Source organism: Nicotiana sylvestris, chromosome 12 (genome assembly GCF_000393655.2).
Source record: "Nicotiana sylvestris chromosome 12, ASM39365v2, whole genome shotgun sequence".
Taxonomy (NCBI): Eukaryota; Viridiplantae; Streptophyta; class Magnoliopsida; order Solanales; family Solanaceae; genus Nicotiana; species Nicotiana sylvestris.
The window spans coordinates 14,196,640-14,220,898 of NC_091068.1; the positions used below are offsets into that span (position 1 = coordinate 14,196,640).

Genomic DNA, 24,259 nt, shown 5'->3' on the forward strand with positions numbered 1-24,259 from the left:
TTACCACCGCCTAGTATTCTCTGCTCCAACCATTTGAGTTGGTCTTCCAGCTTTTTTTTCTTTTTCCACCTCCTTGAGTTTCTCCTTTAACTTCACAACTTCTTGGTTGGATTGTCGCTCTCTTTCCCACTGCTTCAAACACAAATTATGAAGAAAATACAACTTGACTTTGTAGTATTCCTGCTCACATGGTTCATCAATCCATACCTCAAAATTGCAAATAGGTTCGTCGGGTTGCCTATAAAACTTGTTCATACACGCCCAGTAGCGGCGTCCAGCTTATTTCCAACAATCGTGCATCATGCATTTTTTGCCGCACTCACACCTTGGGACATAAAGGGGTTGTTGAGACATTTGTTAAAACGTAAAGAGAAACCTTGGTTTTATGAAAATATTTGATATTGGTTATTGTTAAGCGCAAAAAATAACAAGAATGCGCCTGTTATTTATAGGCAAGATTTCACACAAAACGTAGTATTATACTGCGCTATACATATTAAATTTTTCTGAAACAAAACAGCTTTTGCATAGTCGGTTCAGATTTTTTCAGACGGACAAGACAACACACAAAGCGTAGTATTATACGACGCTTTACATATTAAATTTTTCTGAAACGAAATAGCTTTTGCACAGTCGGTTCGGCTTTTTTCAGATCGACAAGACAACACAAAATGTAGTATTATACCACGCTTTACATAATAAATTTTTCTAAAATAAAACAACTTTTGCACAGTCGGTTCAGCTTTTTTCAGACCGACAAGACAACACATAAAACGTAGTATTATACCACGCTTTACATATTAATTTTTTCTGAGACGAAACAACTTTTGCACAGTCGGTTCAGCTTTTTCAGACCGACAAGACAACATACAAAAACGTAGTATTATACCACGCTCTACATATTAAGTTTTTCCTATTGGTTATTATCCTTTATTTCCTTCTACGTTGCTTTAGTTATTTTCTTTGATTCCTTTTTTAAGACAACGGCCATTTTAAGAAGCAAATTTTCAAGAAGGATAATAAAGGATGTCTTGATTTTATAGGGTTTTTTTTAATTTTAAGATTGGTCTTCTTTACTAACACCAATAACTTGATTATTTGAACTACCATATTAGCATCCCAATTTAAAAGGTCATGTTAAAAAATAAGATGTAACAAGATTGTGGAACATAATTTTATTTGATAGATATTTTAACATACACAAGTAGAGACACGTATTACAAAAAACAATACGAAAACAAAAGACTAGGTGTATCCTTGATAGTTGGGTACATTCGGCGAACTTGCACCAGGAGCTGGATTATCATCGCCACGCACACTAGCTGAAGGACATTTATGATGGTCGTGTCCTGTTTGCGTGCATATGCCACATTTACGCACATAAACGGTGTTACCAACATCCATTTGGTTCCTTATACACGTTCTCTTTTGCACTTGCAGCTTGCACAAATAGTCCTTGTTACATACCATTTTAAAAGGTTCCGGCGGCCAATAATGCTCAGCACCCAATGGCTGCAACTGCCCACTATATGTGTCTACGTATGCAGCAACTCTGTATTGCCTATCAATATAGTTGGTTGCCCCTAAACCAACTTGTTGAAAGCACTTCAAGGCATGTGCACACGACAAGTGGTAGATGGTCCATTTTCCACATAAACACAACCTGCTGGCTTCATTCACCATTTTCCGTTGAATGACTCCGACAAATTTGTAGTCAGGGATTCCCATCGTCTGCCGCCATCAACATGCAATGTCCACATGTGAAGCTCATGTCCCATCAGCCAAGTATAGGCTCATGGATCTAATTGCCGGATCGCTTCCATACGCCTCGTGAATTTGCACTGCTGGTGCTTAGACACAGCCATCCACATTAAATAATGCAAGGCCTTGTCGTGATATTTCTTTTTAGAAATTGGCCTTCAAGTGTCTCACACAGTAATGGTGGTATGCATAGGGTTCCTTCCATTCAGGCAAATGTCGTACAGAACTTAAAATACCACCATGTCGATCAGATATTAGACAAATACCTAAACGTTGTTTGACAACGTACTGCTTCAAGTGGTTCAAAAAAAGCGTCCACGTCTCTTTACTTTTGTTGGCACAAATGGCAAAAGCTAGTGGAAATATTTGTCCGTTGGCATCTATTGCAACTGCAATCAAAAGCTTAATATCATACTTTCCATAGACATGAGTATCGTCTATGGAAATTACAGGACGACAATGCACAAAACCATCAATTGCTGGTTTAAATGGCCAGAACACATAGTTCAACATATATTCGAGTCTGTCCGAACTCCGCTCACGCCTCCATTCAACAACAGTCACGGGGTTAAAGTGTTGCAGTGCGGCCATGTACCTAGGTAGAGATGAAAAATACTTATCCCAGTCACCAAAGATAAGTTGAAAGGCACGTTTGCACCCAAGATATGCCTTTCTTTTGGTTATAGTACAACCATACTCCTGGTGGACGGCTGTAATACACTCTTTAATCTTGAACCTAATGGACACTTTCAAGTATGTAATCAAGATAAGAGAAATCAAGTCTACATCCAGGTTGAAGTGATTCTCATTGAATGTGTCCATTTCACATCTGTGGGTGCTAAAATATTTACCCACTTTTCACAACCCTGATTTCTTCTTGCTGGCATGAAACATCCAGTGACAACCCATAAAGTCTGGTATACAGCCTTGTACACCTCCGTAGTTGACTCTCTTACCGTCATCTCACGACATTCTCTTACGGTGTATATTTTTACAGCCCTGATTAGGCGAGCTTTATCGGGGAAATACATGCACTTTGCCAGCACCGCTGGTCTAGATTCATCCCACATTGCTGACCGAAATTCGTCATCATCCCTTGTGAGGGCATCCACATCCGGCATACTTGGCAAATTATCAAGGTAGGGAATATTCCGCTCATGAAACGGCACGTGGAACTCGTACACTCTTGGTCTAACGGGAGGTGGAGGAGCATGCTCCCTCGTCAGCTCAGGTTTGGCATCCACTTCCTCCTCATCATTACCCTCATCAGGGAAGGGTGTGTCATCTCCAGACTCATCGGCATTGTTGTCATAATCACTATCATCTTCCTGACTCTGCGCATCTGCCAAATCACGAGTTAATACGTCATCTATGGGCAACTGTGTGAGGTCAGGAACATCAAGTTGCTCGTTTTCACTGCACAAAAAGAACAAAATTATAAGCTACTCAACTAGATAAATAATTTACATATAGCTATATCACTTTACTTACAAGTTGTATTGTATTGACGTTCCATGATGGACATTTTCTTGTTGGTGATGACCCCGGATAGACCACCATGGTCCAACATGCTAGAACTACGCATATTCCAACTAGGAGAGGGGTCATTGTTGCTCCCAAACACACACGCAAGTATACGTGGTCGACAAGTAATATAAGATTGTAAGTCCAGATATCGTACCCACAGGGACTTGTGATTAACTATCAACTAAATTAAACCAAACAATTAATCTATTTAAGCAAATCCTAAAGTGTGAATATTTTACAAAAATTAATCTAAAGTAACAAATTAGGAGATCAAAGAAAACAACGGCAAGCTTAACGGCGAATTCAATGTGGGTGAATATTCTAGAGCTATGGGTTAGCTAACAATCCCGTTGAGTTTTTCACTTAAATCAACTAATTAATTTATCTGGTTTATTGGTTGACAAGGTTAATATTGCTCGTAGCCTTCTCCTGAAGTACAACTCGCCTATTCAAGCTAATCTAACGCCTATATTCCTATGGAATTAGAATTAACAAGAACTAATTAATAATTCCTGTATAGTAACCAAGCAAGGCGATTAGGTATATTCCTATCCTAACCACAAATCCGCCCTCCCTAAGAGTTAAGATCTTGCTCTACCTAATCTTATATGCAATCTAGAATTCCCTCTCCCGAGTTCAATCCTAGATTCATAGATAGTATTCAATTGGTGATCAAGCAATCGAATAATTAAGCGCAAGATTGAATAAATAAACCAATATGATAAAATAATAAGAACAATCTAAGCTTCAAACTACAACGTTCATGTAGCACCCAAAACTCTAGAACTAATAAGCTATGAAACTAAAAGAAGAGAAGAGAAGAAAAACTAGTTAGAAGCCTCCTCCAAGCGTGGTTTGTCTTCCTCTAAGTCTAAAGTGTGTCCCTAGGTCTAAGATGTGTCAAAAGTCTGTTCGATCTCCAAAATAACGTTTTTCCATGTATATATACCAAGTAGGGTTGAGCCCAGACGAAAACACCTTTTGCTGCATGAAATAGGACTCCAACTCTGTGAAATTTGTACAGCCGCACCGCACCATGCGCCGCACCCTGCGGCGCGCTAATGGAGTTTATCAGCAGCCTCAACTTTTTACATCAGGCAACATTTTACACTGTTGCGCTGCGCCTTGCGGCATCCCATGCGGCGCGACAGTGTAATTTTCTCAGAGTGAACTTATTTCGTCCTCTTTTAACATCCGGACTTGGTACACGACCTCCGAACACGATCCCGGCTTAATGTCTTGGGCTTTTACTCAAACTTCAAAGCTCCAAATCACTTGAATTCCTTCCATAACGCCTACATAGATCGAAATCACTCCTACAAGGCATAAAACACATATTCAGTGCAAAACACTAGCGATTAAAGCTCAAACTCAATTAAAGTGCAGTAAATTAGAGTGTAATAAGCGACTAAAATACGCAGTTATAGCCTATCATCAGTCATAACTTGTAAAATTCATATCCGGACGGTACCCCTTATGAAAAATATAAGTGTTAATACAAATCTAATTCAAACATAAAATAAACATCGCTAAAGCGTAGAAAATTTGAAGTTTACCAGTCGTCTTGTGGATTATATAGAATCGAAAAATTATTTTGTGGCTGCTCATTTGCCGGTGTAGACAAGTTTAAATCAAGGCAAGCTTTTTCATCCGGAATCTGTCGGGGAAAAACTGCTCCAGAGTAACCACCCGATGACTGGGGGTTATCCCTACTATGCACACCCTCATTATTAGGAACGTCTTCAATCTTGACGTACATTTCCAACAATTATATTACAATAAATTCCTTGTATTCATCCGGAATCCGCAAAAAAACTCTAAGAGTTTCATCATCTTCGATATTAAACTCAGAGTAATAAGCAAACCCATGCGGAGTCACAGAGTACGAAAATCTACCGGTTACTTTAAGGTTCACCGAACGTTTCTTCACACTCATTTTTTTACGTAACAACGATATCAATTTATCGTACTCCATTGTAAGCGGCAATTTAATATGACACTGTGGAGGTGAGCTATACCTCACAGAGTTATTCTCCATTACAACCTCACCCCCCTCCCCCTCAATATAATGAAACCCTTATTTTTGGCTCTTCAGACATTATAAAAAAAATACTTGATAACAAGAAGAGAAGTATGAACGGAAGTTTGAAGGAAAGTTTTGAATGGATTTTCATAAAATCATAACGCCTTTAACTAAGGCAAGTCATAGCTTGGGGTGCAGAATTTTTTTATGTAAAACGCAGTATAATACCACGCTTTATGTATTTGAATTATTGTTATGTCAGTTATCCGCATAACACTTAATGGTCGGCCCAAAAAGGAAGTGAAACGCAGTATAATACTACGTTTTAGTAAAATGTAGTATTATACTACGTTTTACATTAAAAAAAACGAATATTGTCAGTTATCCTAAGAATAAGGAATATTGGTGGGCCCAAATTGAAGCTGCATTTTAGTAAAACGTAGTATTATATTGCGTTTTACATTAACAGCTAACTTTCTGTTAAACTAAAACGCAATATAATACTGTGTTTTAGTTAGAAATATAGCTTTTTATTAGCTGTATAATAGTATTTTGAGTCCAAAATACCATTATTTAGGTTTCAGACTCATCTGTTTCTCCCTACAATCAAAGTAAAGACAAAAATGAAAATATTAAAGAATTGATCAAGTAAGATTTCCCTCAAAAGTATTGTATAACCTGATGTTACATGAATTTCAAGATTGTAAATTTAGTGAAAATATATATTTTATGATTATCAGATTACTACAAATGTTTAATGCAGATCCTGAAATCCATTAATGATATGGATTGGCAGACTATGATTCTTATATAGAGGAAGATCGCTTCGGGATCAATGTGGTGTGGCTAACGTAGAGTAGTCCGCCTTTACAACGTTTGATTATCTAGAACTTCGGATATTGAGATTAATTAATGTTGTTTATCTTACCTTGGCTTTTATCCTACTCAGACTTGAAGTTGAAGAAGCAGATAAAATAAGTTTAGGATATTTTTAACTTTCCCTCTCTAAGCTAGCTGTAAAGAAGAAGAAGAAAAAAAGAAATGAATTCGGTCAATTTCTAGCTCTTTTTCAACCCAAAAAAAATAAAAATAATTGTATACCAGATGGGGACTTTTAGGGGTAAAAAAAGAAGGAAATTTCTGGCCAACTTTACTAAATGGTATTACCCATTGACGATGTTCTTCTTGTATCCATAGTTATATGCATATGTGACCTTTTCTTGCTATCTTTGAAGATGATTTATATTTTACAGGACAAAGAAATTTCTGCACATGCATGTGACTCTATTTCTCTATGCATCAAAATGGAAAGTAATAATGATACGCTTCTTTAATTTCGAATTCCCATCAAAGCATGCAATCTGTTTCGACGATTCGTGAGATGAATATGAAATTTAATTCATTCTGTATTTTATAACATAACTTCTAACAGGGCATAAAGCATGCAAATTTATATAGATCTATAACATTGACTTGCTATTAAGTTTTTACCTACCAATGGTTGCCTTATGAGGTGGGAGTATAACTTTGAGCTGATTTTTGCATTATATATAGGACAAGTCTATAACGTGGTTACTAAAAATATTTATGCTTATATTCTAATATGTAGATTAATGTAAAATGGTTAGTGAACAGTATATATTTTATGAGTTTCATATTATAATGAATGTAAAATGCACATCTTGCAATCCGTTAATGATCTTATATGGCGGACTATGATTCTGATATGTAGGGATTAATAATAATAATAACAATAATAATAATAATAAGAAGAAGAAGAAGAAGAAACTTTATTCTAATTTTGTTAGCATATTAATTTTATGGAAATAGTAAATGAATCCTTTAAAGTATAACCATGCATGTGATCGCGTCAACCAATCTTCTTGAAATAACTAATTTTAGCAGCCAGTAAAAGGAGCTTCAACAAACCATGTCGAGCCAACTTTAGTAAACCATGTTGGGGAATTCTTTATTATAGATCCATGTTACAACACCAGCGGAATATTAGAAAACTATAATTAAATGTAAATTAAAAATTGAAGTCAGTCAAAAATAATCGAAAGTACTAATAGAAACAGATTTTCAGGTACTATCCAATTTATCTCTTATCGATATCCAGCTACTCGTCACTCACAAATTGTTAATGATTGCTGTTTTTTTTTTTTTCCTTCATATTATGGGACTGGACGACAGGACGAGCAATACCATATATTCGGAGAGGGACTGTGGCTAACATGTTGGCTGGATGTGGATAATGTAGCATTTTTATTTACATGCTTTCAATAAGGATCAAGCTGGAGTGATCGCTAGGCGATCTGTTTTCTCAATGACTAAACTCTTTATCTTTTAGTAATGAAGTATTTTCCATTTTCTAAGCAAAAATCAATAAATTAGCGCAGATATAATCTCGAAAGTTTCTCGTATATCCGTAAAGATGTAACCATATAGGCATGAATACAGAAGGAGACCGCATTTCATTTTTGGTCTTACTGTTTGTCTAAATTATGTCATAGTATATAGTGATTATTTTTCTTTTACACAATACATACTTACCATCGAGTATTTGGCGTTGACTAGGCGTGCATTGACTTATATGATACTTGCATTTATTCCAAACACCTAGAGGGTCAACGTATTTGGGAACAAAACTGTAGATCACCTAATTTTCAAGAAATAAAGAGCACCACCAATTATAATCTAAATCTAAAGGGAAATAAACAAAAAGTGGGGAAAAAGTTGGTATTTTTCGAATTTATAGTCTAACCTGCCAAGAATCGTAGGCCGAGTTAATGATGAAAAGTGGCGTTTGCATGTATGGTGCTACATACTGAGGCCGGCCTGAAAGAAGCACTGCACAAAAATATTCTTGTGAGAAAAATCGGTGGTAAAAGTGCCAATTCTATGGATTTAACTTAACTATATATACTTGATAACGCCTAATTATGCCTTTTAAAAGACAAAGCGGTCATTACAAATATAATCCGGTTTTAAGTCCGGAATCGAATCCTCAGGGAACTAGCCTATCTATTACACTCTTCGGCAATGTTATTATCAACTCAATCAATCTCTGGATGCAAGATTTTTGATAAATAAAGATTGAGTTTTTGTTTAACTACTTCAACTACTATTAAAAACAACAGTAAGCTAAAACAAAGATAATTCAATGGTAAAAAGGTCTGGGGCAGTGATTTCCCCAATTGCTAGTTTAAGTCTTGACTCTTCCGCTATAATCTCGCCGTAATACTCTATGAGGATTAAGAGTTATGGGTTATCGTAATTATTTCTCGATCAACTACAATAATTTACTAGAGCATTCTCTTGAACTACTCTAGCTGACAATAGTTATGCAACTCAAAATTATCCCACCAAAGTTTTGTTATCTCTAAACCCACTTTTAAGTTCAAGTAATGAATCTCTTCAATTACTCAAAAGTGGTGGTGTTCAACAGCTATCTAACCTAATATTTTTTCTCAAGCAATATATGGTAATTAGACACGATTAATCAAGGGCCCATTCAATTAATCACCATACAAAACGTAGTTGAACAATCATATCATAAATCCGTCTCGATTATAACAACTTGAGTCAAAACTTCAACCAACAATCGGTTCCATCAACCATAGATAAGTGTTTAGCTACTCATAACAAAATAAGAGAGAACTACTAAATTGTTCATAATGTAAAATTGCAAGAATTAAAAAGGAGATAGAAAAACTCTACTGTTTGGTTGATCTTCTCACACTTGTTCTTCCTCCAAAATTAGTCTAAAACCATCTTAGCCCCCAATCTTGGGCGAGTTTCTAAAGCATATAAGGGTTTTACAAAAGTTTTCCCGATTTTACACTTTGGTCCTCAAACTTTCCAGCAGCGTGAACAGTGCACCGTGGTCGCGGCCAACCGCGATCGACCGCGGTGAATGCTGACCTTTCTGCCTTATGTTGTTAATCTACCGCGGTTCACCGCGGTCGCGGTGGCCTTCTTGCCCAGGCCATTTATGCTTCTTTGTGTTCGGGTACTTCTCGAGTGGGCATTTTTCTTCACATTATCGCCTCCAAAACACTCCATGTTGCTTCCTCTCATATAATATTCCCTGCTAAACAAAAGAACACTATTTAGAGCATTTTGTTGGCAATTTATCTATAAAACAATAACAAAGTATGGTCATATTAAGGTGTAAATATCAACTATATATCCTACTATCAACACCCCACACTTAAATTATTGCTAGTCCTCGAGCAATCCACCACACTCCATCCAAATTCCTTCCCTAAGCTTTTCCCTTAACTAACACCATGAACATTTTACAAAAGTTGCACCTAGTAGTGAACAACCTTTACCTCAAGAGTCAAACCTTTTGTACCATGCAACATTTGCACTTACTCAAACTACTTTATACAAGAGTCAAGACTTACCTTTCCTTTGTGAATCACATGCCCTCACATCACATAAGAGAGTCGTTCCACATATAATGATAATTAGAACAAGTAGGAACTAAGATAGACAAAATTCGCTCACTCTCAGAAAGAACGTTCACATGCCACAAAGATGCACCATAGGTTTGCCCATAGTGTAATACTTTACTAATTGAGCCCATTCAGTCTAATATCAATAGGACTTTACTTGGTTGTAATGTAGGCTAAGGGACGGGTAGGATATATTTAGATATAGTGACTAACCTCCCTAAGCACTTTTAATACAATTACATTTAACTTAAAGATCATAGTTGTGCCAACCAAACACTCCACCTCATTTGTTTCATCCCCATCCATTAGGTGCAATTTGTAAAAGCCACCACTTATCAACCATTATAATTATTTATAACCCATATTTTTTTTCCGTGGTGCTTTTTCTTTTATGCTTCAAAATTCCACACATTTTCTCTATCTCAATGGTTCCACTCAAACACCAAACCACCTCCCCAAACTTTTGTTTTGCATATTTCCATTACCATTCAAGTGGTTATTGGGAGGTAAAAGGGTTCAAACAGCAAGATATTCAAACAATTAGGTAAGGTTCGCAATGTGGTTACCAAAGAAATAGGCTTATAGGCTCAACGGGGTTAACTAAGATGTATTGCATTCACGTGGGTTTACTTTATATGTTTGGCTCAACAAAGAAATGTCTATATCACTTTTAAAACTGAAAGAAACTACTATTTCGCTTTGCAAACACACAGGGCAAGTTCTAGGCATCAAATATGAAACATGGAACACAGTAACTCACACACACATGGCACATGACTCACTCCAGATTGGTTTATCAAGACATTATCTTTTGAATGTTCAAGTTAGATACAAACGTACAATTTTAAGGCACTCTAACAGGATTCAACCAATGAAGCTAGGCGTTATACTCTAATGTCTATTGCGCTCAGGTGTATCAACGCTAAGGGTTTTTCTTCGAATTTAGCTCGTAGCCCATTAGTCCTAATTTAAAACTAAAAAGAACAAAATTAAACAAAAACTACCTATACCTGGTTCAAGCTAAACCCTTGAAAAAGAACCGTGGCCCAAAGAAAAACCAAGGGGGAGTTACTACACTATCTAAAAATAAAAAAATAAAAATCTTTTTGGTCTTTTCTCTAGACTAACTTCCCTCAAGAAAATTTTCTAAAGGATCCGTCATCAGGAAGAGTCTCCATAATGCAATTTGTTTTCTTCGACTTAGTCCCTCAAGAACCCCGCCGAAAGAGATTCGTCATCGGGACAAGTCACTTACTATTTTAGCTTTCCTAATGAACTATTGCTCTACATCAAAACACTCAAAGCAAGACAAAACAAGCAAAATCAAACAGTCAATTATTACAATTACAAATATACAATGAAGTATCCCCCACCACACATTTAAAATGATGACATGTCCCCATGGCTTAAAACTTTAAAGAACAGTGAGGTTAAGGAACTTCCCTGAAGGCTCACTCTTGATCGGAGATAGTGTCTGGGTTCACGTTGCACGCACATCCCAGTGCTCTCGACCAGCCCAAGAATTTATTCTCCGACTTCACTTGCCTCTTAGCTACCGCATCAACACGGGCACCCAAATCAGTGACTGAGGTACGCAACCCAGCCATATCCTGCTCCAAAGCTATCATACGAGTGCTCCGGCATGGCTGTGATAGGCCTGCCACATCAACTCTCGGAGGAGGGGGAACCGCAACTACCTCAGCATCATCATCATCATCAGCTGAATCATCGTCAGAGTCATCAACATTCATCACCGGCTCTCGTCCAATTCCAATTTTTCTCGCCCGGAACGGGGCTTTTAGTGGAAATCTCTCATCAACCCGAGGGTCTTCAGGGACTCTAGCAATACGATACAACCGGGTGATCAGCGAAGGGAAGTAGTGGCCCTTGGTTAGCTTCGGTGATCTAACGAACATCTTTTCATGGATGAGTCGGGCCACATCAAAATCATTGTGGGACATAAAACAGTGCATTGCGGACGCCCGTGGTAGATTAACATCAGTCGTGTTGCTGGATGGCAACAATCGACTGTTGACAATGGTTAGCCAACACTTAGCCTCATAATTCAGACAGTGGGAGTTGAGAGTAATCATGTGCTTGATCTATAGGTGTTCTCCATCTGGCACACAGATAGTATCAAGAAGAGTTCCCCACAAGGCCCATGTACCGCTAAAAGTACGATAAGGATCAAATTCACCCCGAAACACTGGCAGCCTGTATACCCTGTGGATGGTGTTGAGGGATGCGTTTACCGGGGTATTGCGCACCGTCACAACCCCATTCTCATGTTCTGGAAAGTTCGCATAGAACTCCCTTACTAGTTGAACATCAGCCTCCTCCGGTACCTCGAAGAAGATATCCAGCTGACACCGCCTCAGCTCATTAAACATATTGGGGCATTCTATCTCCAAAGCTGTGCGATCAATGTGCACCATATGTTGCAACTTCTTAGCTGCTTTCTGGTTTTACCTATCCTCCGCTGCTCTGGATACAAACCGAGTGCTATCAAACTGAGGTGCATTGGCTTGGCTCCTAGCTCGTGAGGAGCCTCCCGGTCTACTAGTAGAGGGCCCAGTGTTTCGTCTCTTTCTAGCTAAACTCATTGCACTTATTAAATAACGAAACGCCTATTAGTGAGTGCGCAAAATATATGACTATGGATGGTTACTCAAATTTCACCATAACCATGTCACAATAGCTCCTTATATCTCCATTGGGGCAATTTCCCAAACACCTTGTGGGCGGGGCATTATCCAAACACACTTAGCCCTCATGAATCTATCAAAACTCCTCCCAAATTGAGTATACAACTACACCAATACACTCCACACTTGTGTCATTCAATCACCCACCAACAAACACCGTTCCAAACATTAATTACACAGCCCCTTCACCAAACATTCTCATAAACGAAATTAAAATAGAAAAAAACTATAAAAAAAATCTACTACAATTACAACACCATATCAACCTCAAACTATCATAAACAACAACAAAATACAAAAAGAAAAGAGAATGGAGGGTTAGAATCATACCTTAAGGGAGGAAAGAGGAGAGGAATGGAGATGGGGGGTGTAGTATGAGTGAAGAAGAAGAAGAGGAGGAGAGGAATTGGGGAAGTTAGGGTTTAGAGAGAGAGAGAGATGGAGAAATTTGGGGGAGGGGGATCAGTAATGTAAGGTTAGGAGGGGAGGGGGTTTGGGTTTTAAAATTAAAAGAAGAAGAAAAGAAAAAAACAGAAAAAGAACGAAAAAATTTAAAAAAATTCAAAATACCTGGTACCCCCGCGGTCGACCGCGGTCCACCGCGGCCGCGGTGGGTTTTAAAAAATTAAGGCAGAATGTTTACATCTCACCGCTGTCCACCGCGGTCGCGGTGGGAAGAAAAATTCGTACAGAATGTTGCCTTCCACCGCGGTTGCGGTGCTGGCACTGTTTTTTTTTAAATGAACATACTAACAACAACACTCGTGGGTTGCCTCTCACCCAGCGCCTTATTTAACGTCGCGACACGACGCAAACATTTTATCATCACTTCTTTTCCGCGTACTGGGGCTCTCCCAAAGTGATTACCACTCTCTCCCCTTTTTCTTCAGCCATTCCAAGGTAATGTTTCAACCTTTTCCCATTTACTGTGAACTTGTTTGTCCCATCTTCTGATTCAATCTCTACAGTTCCACTTAAGAACAATTTCACCACTCTGAAGGGTCCTGACCATCGGGACTTTAACTTACCTGGGAACAATCTCAATCTCGAGTTGTATAACAACACTAGATCTCTGGGTTTGAAGTTTCGATCCAAAATGTGCTTATCATGCATTAATTTCATCATTTCTTTGTATAATCTAGCACTCTCAAAGGCCTGGAACCTGAATTCCTCAAGCTCATGTAATCCAGTGACTTTGTTAGTACCTGCTGTCTCCATGTCTAAGTTCAACTGCCGCAATGCCCAAAGTGCTTTATGCTCTAGCTCAACTGGGAGGTGGCATGCCTTGCCAAACACCAACTTGTACGGTGACATACCAATTGGGGTTTTGAAGGCTGTGCGGTACACCCACAATGCATCATCCAACTTCTTTGCCCAGTCAGTCCTTGTTGCATTCACTGTTTTTGTGAGGACACTTTTAATCTCCCTGTTGGACACTTCAACTTTCCCGCTTGATTGTGGGTGGTACGGGGTGGTCACTTTATGAAGAACTCTATATTTTTCCAATAGCCGTGCGAATGCTCTATTGTAGAAATAGGTTCCGCTATCACTGAGTATAGCTCTTGGGGTACCAAAACGTGTGAAAATGTTCTTCTTTAGAAAGCCTAGTACCCCTTTAGCATCATTGGTCGGAAGATCCACTGCTTCGACCCACTTGGAAACATAGCCAACTGCTACCAATATGTACTTGTTACCATGCGAGCTGACGAATGGCCCCATGAATTCAATCCCCCACATGTCAAAAATCTCCACCATTTGAATTGTGGTAATTGGCATCTCGTGTCTACGAGATATGTTGCCAGTACTTTGGCAATTATCGCAGCTTTTAACCCAATCATGGGCATCCTTAAACAGAGTAGGCCAGTACAAGCCTGACTCCAACACCTTAGCTGCTATCCAAATTCCTCCAAAGTGTCCACTATATAGTGAGGCATGGCAAGCCTGCAAAACAGAATGTTGATCTTTCTCGGGGATACACCACCGGATCATGTTATCTACACATATTTTAAATAATAGAGGTTCATCCCAATAATAATACCGACAATAACGAAAGAACTTTTTCTTTTGAATTGAGGAGAGTTCATAAGGTACAATACCACTTGCTAAATAATTAGCAATATCAGCACACCAAGGTGCCTCCTCCATTGTCATTGCCAGTAACTGTTCATCCGGGAATATCTCTTTTATATCCTCAACCTCTACCTTCTTTTCAGCTCCTTCCAACCTTGAGAGGTGGTCAGCTACTTGGTTCTCTGTCCCTTTTCGGTCACGTATTTCCAGATCGAATTCTTGTAACAGAAGAACCCAGTGAATCAAGCGTGGCTTTGACTCCTTCTTTTCTATCAGGTACCTAATTGCTGCATGGTCAATGTAAACAATAACTTTCGATCCAATCAAGTATGACCTGAATTTGTCAAATGCAAAAACAACAGCCAACATTTCCTTTTCTGTCACGGTGTAATTGAGTTGTGAACTGCTTAGCGTTCTGCTTGCATAGTAAATCGGGTGCATCAGTTTATCCTTTCGCTGCCCCAAGATTGCTCCTATGGCATAGTCATTTGCGTCGCCCATGAGCTCAAATGGCTGCTCCCAGTTGGGTGCAACAATGATGGGTGCAGTCACCAATCGCTTCTTCAGCTCCTCAAATGCCAACCTGCATTCATTAGAAAACACAAATAGGTGATCATTTTCAAGGAGTTTGCATAATGGGTTAGCAATTTTGGAGAAATCTTTTATGAATCGCCTGTAGAACCCGGCGTGCCCAAGGAAACTTCTCACCGCCTTGACTGAAGTGGGCGGTGGTAGTTATTCAATCACGTCAACCTTAGCATGGTCTACCTCAATTCCTTTACTGGACACTCGATGTCCCAGGACTATCCCTTCCTGTACCATAAAATGGCACTTCTCCCAGTTCAACACTAAATTTGTCTCCACACATCTTTTGAGCACTCTTCTTAAGTTGTGAAGATAGTCCTCGAATGAATCTCCCACCATGGAGAAATCATCCATAAAGACCTCCATAATATCTTCCACCATGTCTATGAAAATGGCTAACATGCACCATTGAAATGTCGTCGGTGCATTGCAAAGCCCAAAAGGCATTCTCCTAAAGGCGAAGATGCCATACAGACAAGTGAAGGATGTTTTCTCTCTATCTTTGGGGGCTATTGATATCTGATTGTACCCCGAGTATCCATCCAAGAAATAGAAGTGTGATCGCCCGGCCAGCCTGTCCAACATTTGTTCAATGAAAGGCAAGGGGAAGTGGTCCTTCCGGGTGGCTGTGTTTAATTTTCGATAATCCATGCAAATTCGCCATCCCGTGACTGTACGAGTTGAGATCAACTCATTGTTCTCATTTTGCACAACAGTCATTCCCCCCTTTTTCGGCACACATTGGACATGGCTGACCCAATTGCTATCAGAGATAGGGAAGATGATTCCCGCATCTAACCATGTGATCACTTCCTTCTTTACTACCTCTTTCATATTCGGGTTCAGCCTTCTTGGATGTTCTCTGGAAGGTTTGTGCCCTTCTTCCAAGAGAATCTTGTGCATATAGAAGGCTGGGCTGATACCCTTTATGTCTGCCATGGTCCAGCCAATGGCAGTCTTACTTTCCTGCAGTACCTGTAAGAGCTAATCTACCTGCACATCTAGCAAACTGGATGATATAATAACAGTCAAAGTAGAATCAGGGCCTAAGAAAATGTACCTGAGGTGAGCTGGGAGTGGCTTCAGCTCCAGCTTGGGTGGTTCCTCTACTGATGGATTTGCTGGAGGTGTAGCCCTTTTTTCTAACTCAAGGGACTCGAACTGAGGTTCCCTTTTCCAGAACCCTTGTCCTTCAAGTGCCATGACCCACTCAGCTAACCCTTCACCATCCATCTTCTAAATTTGTCAGACATGCCTCTAATGGATCTTTAACAGTCAGGGTCACATAATCTTCTTGCAGGATCACATCCACTGTCTCCACTAGAGAGCAATTAGAATATTCACTGGGTCTCTTCATAGATTGCTGAACATTGAATATGACTTCTTCATCGTTCAGTCTCATTTTTAATTCCCTAGTCTCACAATCGATCAGTGCTCTCCCAGTGGCCAAAAATGGCCTACCTAAAATGATAGGTATCTCCTCAGCTACCTGACTGTCCAGAAAAACAAAGTTTATAGGAAACACGAACTTCCCCACTTGCACCAACACATCATCAAGAATCCCAGTAGGCCTTTTTACCGTACGGTCAGCCAGCAGCAGCAACATCGAAGTCGGTCTAGCTCTGCCAATGCCCAGTTTGGTGTATACAGCCAGAGGAATCAAATTTATGCTGGCTCCCAAATCACATAATGCCTTTGCAAAGGCGTAACTCCCAATCGTGCATGGAATAGTGAAGCTACCTGGGTCGGACATCTTTTGAGCCATCGGTCTGGTCACTACTGCGCTGCAGGTCTGCGTCAGAGTCAATGTGGATAGGTCCTGAAAATCAAATTTTCGTGACATTAGGTCTTCCATCATCTTTGCATAACCTGGAATCTCCCTCAAGGCATCCATCAAAGGAATATTCAACTGAATTTGACGCAACATCTCCATGAATTTCTTGTATTGATCTTCCTTCTTTTGTTTTACCAGTCTCTGAGGGAATGGTGCAGGTATCACCCTTTGTGCACTGTTTGTTGGCTTCTCTCTGTTGGGGTTCTATGGCACAAGAAACACCACCTGTTCTGCATCTTGTTCATTTACCTTAGCCTTACCCTTTTCATCTTGACCCTGTTCAACCACCACTTCAGTCAGATTTGTTGGTTCATCTACCTCTAGTGGAATTGGAGTGGCTGGCGTAGTCTATTTGTTGGCTTGTGCAACCTCCTGCTCTTTGTCTAAATCTCTCCCATTCCAGAGACTTACTGCCATCCGCTGATTCGGGTTTTGCTCCTTAGGGTTAATATTTGTATCCGCTGGCAATGTTCCCTGGGGGCGGTTGTTTAAAGCCGTAGACAACTGCCCCAACTGAGTTTCAATGTTCTTTATAGCTGTATCATGTACTGCCAACTTTTCTTGCATCTTACCATTTGTTCCAATGAGTTGCTAGAGTATCCCCCTGATCTCTACCATGTTATTATCTTGCTGCTGAGGAGGTGGCTGATATATCAACTGTTGCTGGTTCTGTTGTGGGTAGCACTGTTGTCTCTGGTGGTATGGCACCATTTGGCCTTGAGCTTGCATTCCCCCAGGCTGAGGCATGTTGGGTCTGTATTGCTGATTTGGTACCGGTCTCCACTGTTGTCCTCCTTGTCTCTGACCCCCAAAGTTGTTAACATAATACATATCTTCCCTTGCCCCTTGATTTTCACCTTCTCCGCTCCATGAACACACATAAGACTGATTAACACAGGGTGTACACAGTCCTCCATTTGTCGTGTCAACAATATGCACCTGTTTGGTACCCATCTCATCTATATTCTTTGTTAAAATACTCATCTGAGTCATGAGTGTGGCCATGTTCTCTGCATGCAAATTATTTGGGTCAAGAGGAACTGAATGCACTATGGGTGCCAGTGTTGTACCTCTAGTCATCCATCCCGAACTATGAGACATCTTGTCAAGAAGGACTTTGCACTCGGTGAATGTCTTACTCACAAATGCACCTCCAGCTGAAGCATCCACATTGGCCTTTAGATTGTCAGCTAACCCCATGTAGAATATCTGGCCAAGCATCTGTTCTGGAATGCCATGGTGAGGACACTTCATCAGCATCCCTTTAAATCTTTCCCAAGTTTCTTGCAAGGTCTCAGTCGGCTGCTGCTTGTACTGTAATATTTCATCAATCTACCTTGCAGTCTTGTTAGGCGGGTAGAACTTATTCAGGAACTGCTTTACTAATTCTTCCCAGGTGATAATGGAATCTATTGGGAGCGAATTCAGCCAAGTCTGAGCTTCCCCAGTCACAGAGAACGGGAACAGTAATAGCTTGATAGCTTCTGGGGTCACATTTGGCTACCTTTGAGTCACGCAAATTGACAGAAAATTTTTCAAATATTGCCGAGGGTCTTTAATGTGTGACCTAGAGAACAATCCCTTATTCTGCAGCAGATGCAACATATTGTTGGTGATTTGGAATATCTTCGCTTGAATTGCGGGTACAACTATGGCAGTTGCCAGGTTGTCAGTTGTGGGTTGAGCCCCATCATAAAGTGCAGCTTCTAGCACAAGAGGTGCCACCACTCTGACGTTTGGGTCAGCTGGCTAATCCCTGATGTTTCCGTTGACGTTCTCTACGTCACCCATGTCAATTTCAAGCTAGTATGGTTGTTGTGATTGTTGGATCCTCTTGTTGGCACGATTCAATGCCCTGAATGTTTTCTCGGGGTCTGAAAGTCCTTCAAGCAATTCTCCAGTCCTCGAAGAATCTCTAGGCATACACCTGAATTCCACAAGAGTTCAAACGTTAGAATTTCAATGAAAATTGTTTAACACCTTTGGAAATTGATTTGAACTAATAATTTTTATACTACTTTTAAGTTGTAATAAATAACACTATTAGTTCCCCGGTAATGGCGCCAAAAATTGATAACGCCCAACTATGCCTTTTAAAGGACAAAGCGGTCGCTGCAAATATAATCCGATTTTAAGTCCGAAATCGAATCCTCAGGTAACTAACCTATCTATTACACTCTTCGGCAATGTTATTATCAACTCAATCAATCTCTAGATGCAAGATTTTGATCAATAAAGATTGGGTTTTTATTAACTACTTCAATTACTATTAAAAACAACAGTAAGCTAAAATAAAGATAATTCAATGGTAAAAAGGTCTAGGGCAGTGATTTCCCCAATTGCTAGTTTAGGTCTTGACTCTTCCGCTATAATCTCGCCGTAATACTCTATGAGGATTAAGAGTTATGGGTTATCGTAATTATCTCTCGATCAACTACAATAATTTACTAGAGCATTCTCTCGAACTACTCTAGCTGACAATAGTTATGCAACTCTAAATTATCCCACCAAAGTTTTGTTATCTCTAAACCCACTTTTAAGTTCAAGTAATGAATCTCTTCAATTATCCAAAAGTGGTGTTGTTCAACAGCTATCTAACCTAATATTCTTTCTCAAGCAATATAAGGTAATTAGACACGATTAATCAAGGGCCCATTCAATTAATCACCATACAAAACGTAGTTGAACAATCATATCATAAATCCGGCTCGATTATAACAACTTGAGTCAAAACTTCAACCAACAATTGGTTCCATCAACCCTAGATAAGTGTTTAGCTACTCATAACAAAATAAGAGAGAACTACTAAATTGTTCATAATGTAAAATTGCAAGAATTAAAAAGGAGATAGAAAAACTCTAATGTTTGGTTGATCTTCTCACACTTGTTCTTCCTCCAAAAGTAATCTAAAACCAGCTTAGCCCCCAATCTTGGGCGAGTTTCTAAAGCATGTAAGGGTTTTACAAAAGTTTCCCCGATTTTACACTTTGGTCCTCAAACTTTCCAGCAGCGTGAACAGTGCACCGCGGGCGCGGCCAACCGCGGTCGACCGCGGTGAATGCTGACCTTTCTGCCTTACGTTATTAATCTACCGCAGTTCACCGCGGTCGCGGTGGCCTTCTTGCCCAGGCCATTTATGCTTCTTTGTGTTCGGGTACTTCTCGAGTGGGCATTTTTCTTCACATTATCGCCTCCAAAACACTTCATGTTGCTTCCTCTCATATAATATTCCCTGCTAAACAAAAGAACACTATTTAGAGCATTTTGTTGGCAATTTATCTATAGAACAACAACAAAGTATGGTCATATTAAGGTGTAAATATCAACTATATAGCCTACTATCAACACTACATTGATAGTGTAAATAATTTTCAAAATTATGAAGTATTATATTTTAACTCGGGTAACAGATAATCTGCTTTATTTTTCCGTTTATTAATTTCACTTTTTACATATAGTAAAAGATATTTTTGCACTGTTTGTACAGGGGCAAAGCTAAAATACTAAATGCTGGTTTGGTCGAATCCGATAGTTTTTGCTCAAATAATGTATTTGTGTTAAAAATTCATTAGTACGTACAAATATCAAATTTAGTACCCAATATAAAAAAATTAGCTCTTATTATTTTTGTTTTAAAATTTAGAATACATAAAGTTGAAATTCTGGCTCCGCCTCTGCGCCGTACATAAAAGCTAAAAACTCCAATTGTATTCCAAAAACATTGTTCTTACCAAGCTTTTATCATATTCAACAGCGCAATCTTGTGGCAGGTTCTTGGCAGACCCCTAAAACCAGGTACAATCAAGATTAAAAACATTGAAAGGAATAGAGATAACAAATAAGCAACTAATTAAATTATGATTCTTACATGTAATTTAACAATTCTGTAAAACAACTCTTGTATATGTGGATAGCCCGAAATAGTTTCTCTGCATAAACTCATACAAATATTAGTATCAAACTTCAAAACACTGCAACCAAATTTCTAAGGAATCGAAGGGGGAAAAAGAAACTTACACATCAACAAAAAAACCAGAATCAAAAATGCATCTAACTCTAACACTTAGAGGAAGGAGATTGCTGAACTTGTCACAATTCAATATTGCAGCCAACCCTCCTGCTGAAGTTCCACTCAGAATGGCCTATCATGACATTTTTTTTTTTAAATTTGTTAGTTATGTAAAATAAAATAGAAATTAACTTAAATTTTTGGCCTCCCAAAAAGAATAGTCGATAAATGTATATATTATACATAACTAATAATGTACAATATTTGTATATTGATTAGGGACTGTATTTTTAGGTCGAGCAGCCAAATGTGTTAAAAGACCAAAATATATAAATAAAGCTAAGGGGGTACATTTTCAGCTTTGTACATTCCTTTAGCTAACAAATGTTGCACGATTGATTTGAAAATCCTTGCCCCTCTGTAGTGGAGATTTGTAGACTGGAAAAGTTTTAATATTTCTTGTTAGAAAATTCAATTATATTAATATGGACTTTATAGCAATAAGAGAGAACTTGTACAATTGAACTTACTGGATCAACTTCTTGAACGTCACCTGTATAAGATGCCCCATCATAGTACATAATCTTGAGTTTGTTCCAGTCATAGAAATCTAAAAATGGTGACATACATAATTTTCCTTTCCATTTCATTGGTTAAGAGAGCTAGACAATTTCTAATAAATAAAAAAAAATATTACCGGATTTAGTTCAGTGTCATTGCTCAAAATTCTTGTAAAAAAACTTGAGGAGGAATTTGTTTTGAAGATCCATAAACTTGTCCAGCACGAGTTAGGCAGTTTGAAGTGGTGTCACACCAGCCTCCTCCCTGAAAAATTCGGAGTTAGTTATAAAGACAACGTTTCTGCTACAACAGATTATTAAAATATATCGATAATAAAAAAAATATATTATAGTATAAATGTTAGAGGATTCTATAAGTTAAATTAAAAGTCGTAGTTACGTTAGTTATGTTCAAGACGTATCTGCTATAACAAGCTAAAATGTATAAATAGTAAAAAAATATTTTACAATACAATGTTTTGGTGGATATTATAAGTTAAATAAATTATTTATAAAAAAAACGAAACTAGGAAACTGAGATTATGACTCTAACCTCAAGGTGAAGAAGCCAACTACGAACTCCTGCGCCAGTTCCTTGATAAAAGTTGAAAGCAGGTGCACTTCCATCTAAACATACTAGTATTAAAACGAGTTGTAATTGAAGTTTTTTTCTAGTGAAAAAATGCTCTCTGTCATGAACTCCCAAACCCATCAACTTACATCGTTGATTCCCCCCAAACCACCAGACATCAACGTAAATTCACTACAAATTCATCAACAACAAATACCAAAAACAACATTCAAGGATATGCTAATATCCTCCGACCCTATGAGTTTCGCACCCATGCTGAATCAATCTAATGAATACCCCCTAGAATACTCCTCAGAAGATAGAGGGAACTTGGAAGAGATGCTGGATGCTCCCTCGCAGGGGATCAGTAGGATCACTCTCACGGATGATGACAAAAGAAGAATCTATGAGCCTTGGAAAAATGTAGTCATTGTCAAATTGTTTGGGAAAAGGATGCTATACCAATACCTAAGACAAAAAATACAGGAACTTTGGAGACCAATGGAACAAATAAAACTAATTGACCTGGGTGAAGACTATTTCATTATCAAGTTTGTAAAAAGAGAGAACATGGACACAGCGCTACATCAAGGTCCATGGTTTGTGAATGGCCATTACCTATCAGTGGCTAAATGAAAACTGAATTTCGTGGTAACGAAAGAAAAACTAACAACCTCAGCTAGATGGATTCGATTGCCACAATTACCAACAGAATTTTATGATACAAAAACTGTGGAAAGAATTGGCAACTCTATAGGTCGTTTGCTAAAAATTGATGTGTGCACATCAACAACTATAAGGGGATGCTATGCACGATTATGTGTAGAAATTCCTTTGGAGCATCCAGTGCAACCCTACATTTATATTGGTACTCATAAGAAATCAATACATTACGAAGGAGAGAAGCTGTTTTGCACAATATGTGGAAGACTGGGCCACATTTCGACCCTATGCTCCTTTGCCCAGAAGCCCTCAAAATTGAAACACAACCCAGAAGCCTTAGAACATGACATAAATGAAGATAGCAAAGCAGGAGAATGGAAGGTTGTCAACTTCAACAAGAACAAGAGGCACCATGGGAAAATCGTTTCTTCCAACAAGGTTCTTCCTAAGGAACAACAAGAAGGCCCAGGTATCTCTGTAAATCTTTTCCATGCCAGCACAGGTAAGTTTCTTGACACCCAAGTTCTTCAATACAAACCTAAAGACACCACCAATTTACAATACTCCAAAGAGGAAATCATCTATAATAGGTCAATGCCAAACGATACCATGGTTCTGGTTCAAAGCCACTTTACCACCCTTGAACATGAGCAAATGGTTTTGGAAAATTATAAAAAAAATGATAATAAAAAATTCACTAAAAAATCCCATGCAAAGCCACACGTGGACATGTCAATCTCTCACTGCCAACTTGGACACATGCGTGTCCGACCCAAATAACAACGATAATTGTGACATGCAAATAGAGGGGGCTAACATCATTATTAACCCTACTATTAGCACTAATCTCATAGGGCAAGGCAAGGACCTAATAAGTGAAGCTAATCCTTACACTCCTAAAGAACAAACAAATACACAAAAGCTTCCTAAAAAATCTGAAAATACAAACACCCCTAAGCATGCAAGCCAAATGTCCACCATTGAATCTAACACACGAAAAATGGCCAACTCAACCAAACACGGCAAAGATACTACTCCATTTCACAACAAAACTATAAGTATCATAACTGACCATTCAAATTTCATGCAAGAAGACCTCCCAATCATTACCTCTATCACAAATAAAATTCCCCCCCTCGGAATCCCTTAACCTTCCACACTCCTTTCCACCTTTAAAGAGTACATTGCCTATCCAAAATGCCAAGAATTCCAAACTCCCTCAGGAGAAGACACATCCTAATTCAAATTCTCAGATAACAGAGAATTCATTCGATGGAAAATCACCAAGATCCACCTCCCCAACCATTAGCTCCACAGATCATCTTTGTCCAACTCCCCCCCCCCAAACTATAAGACTGCCAACCACTATCTTTTATGGAAATGAGACTAATGGGCCATGCAATCTCCTTCAACATCTAAGTGAATAGTCAGGACACTAGAGTGATATTCCAAAACACACAATACCTAGCACAACTTGTGACAGAGGGC

The 24,259-nt window shown here is 38.9% G+C and overlaps 1 pseudogene; it reads right to left on the bottom strand.

Moving 5' to 3' along the window:
- On the bottom strand, positions 1–22,249 carry LOC104212168 (pectin acetylesterase 8-like; annotated as a pseudogene).
- Between the last annotated feature and the right edge of the window lie 2,010 nt (positions 22,250–24,259).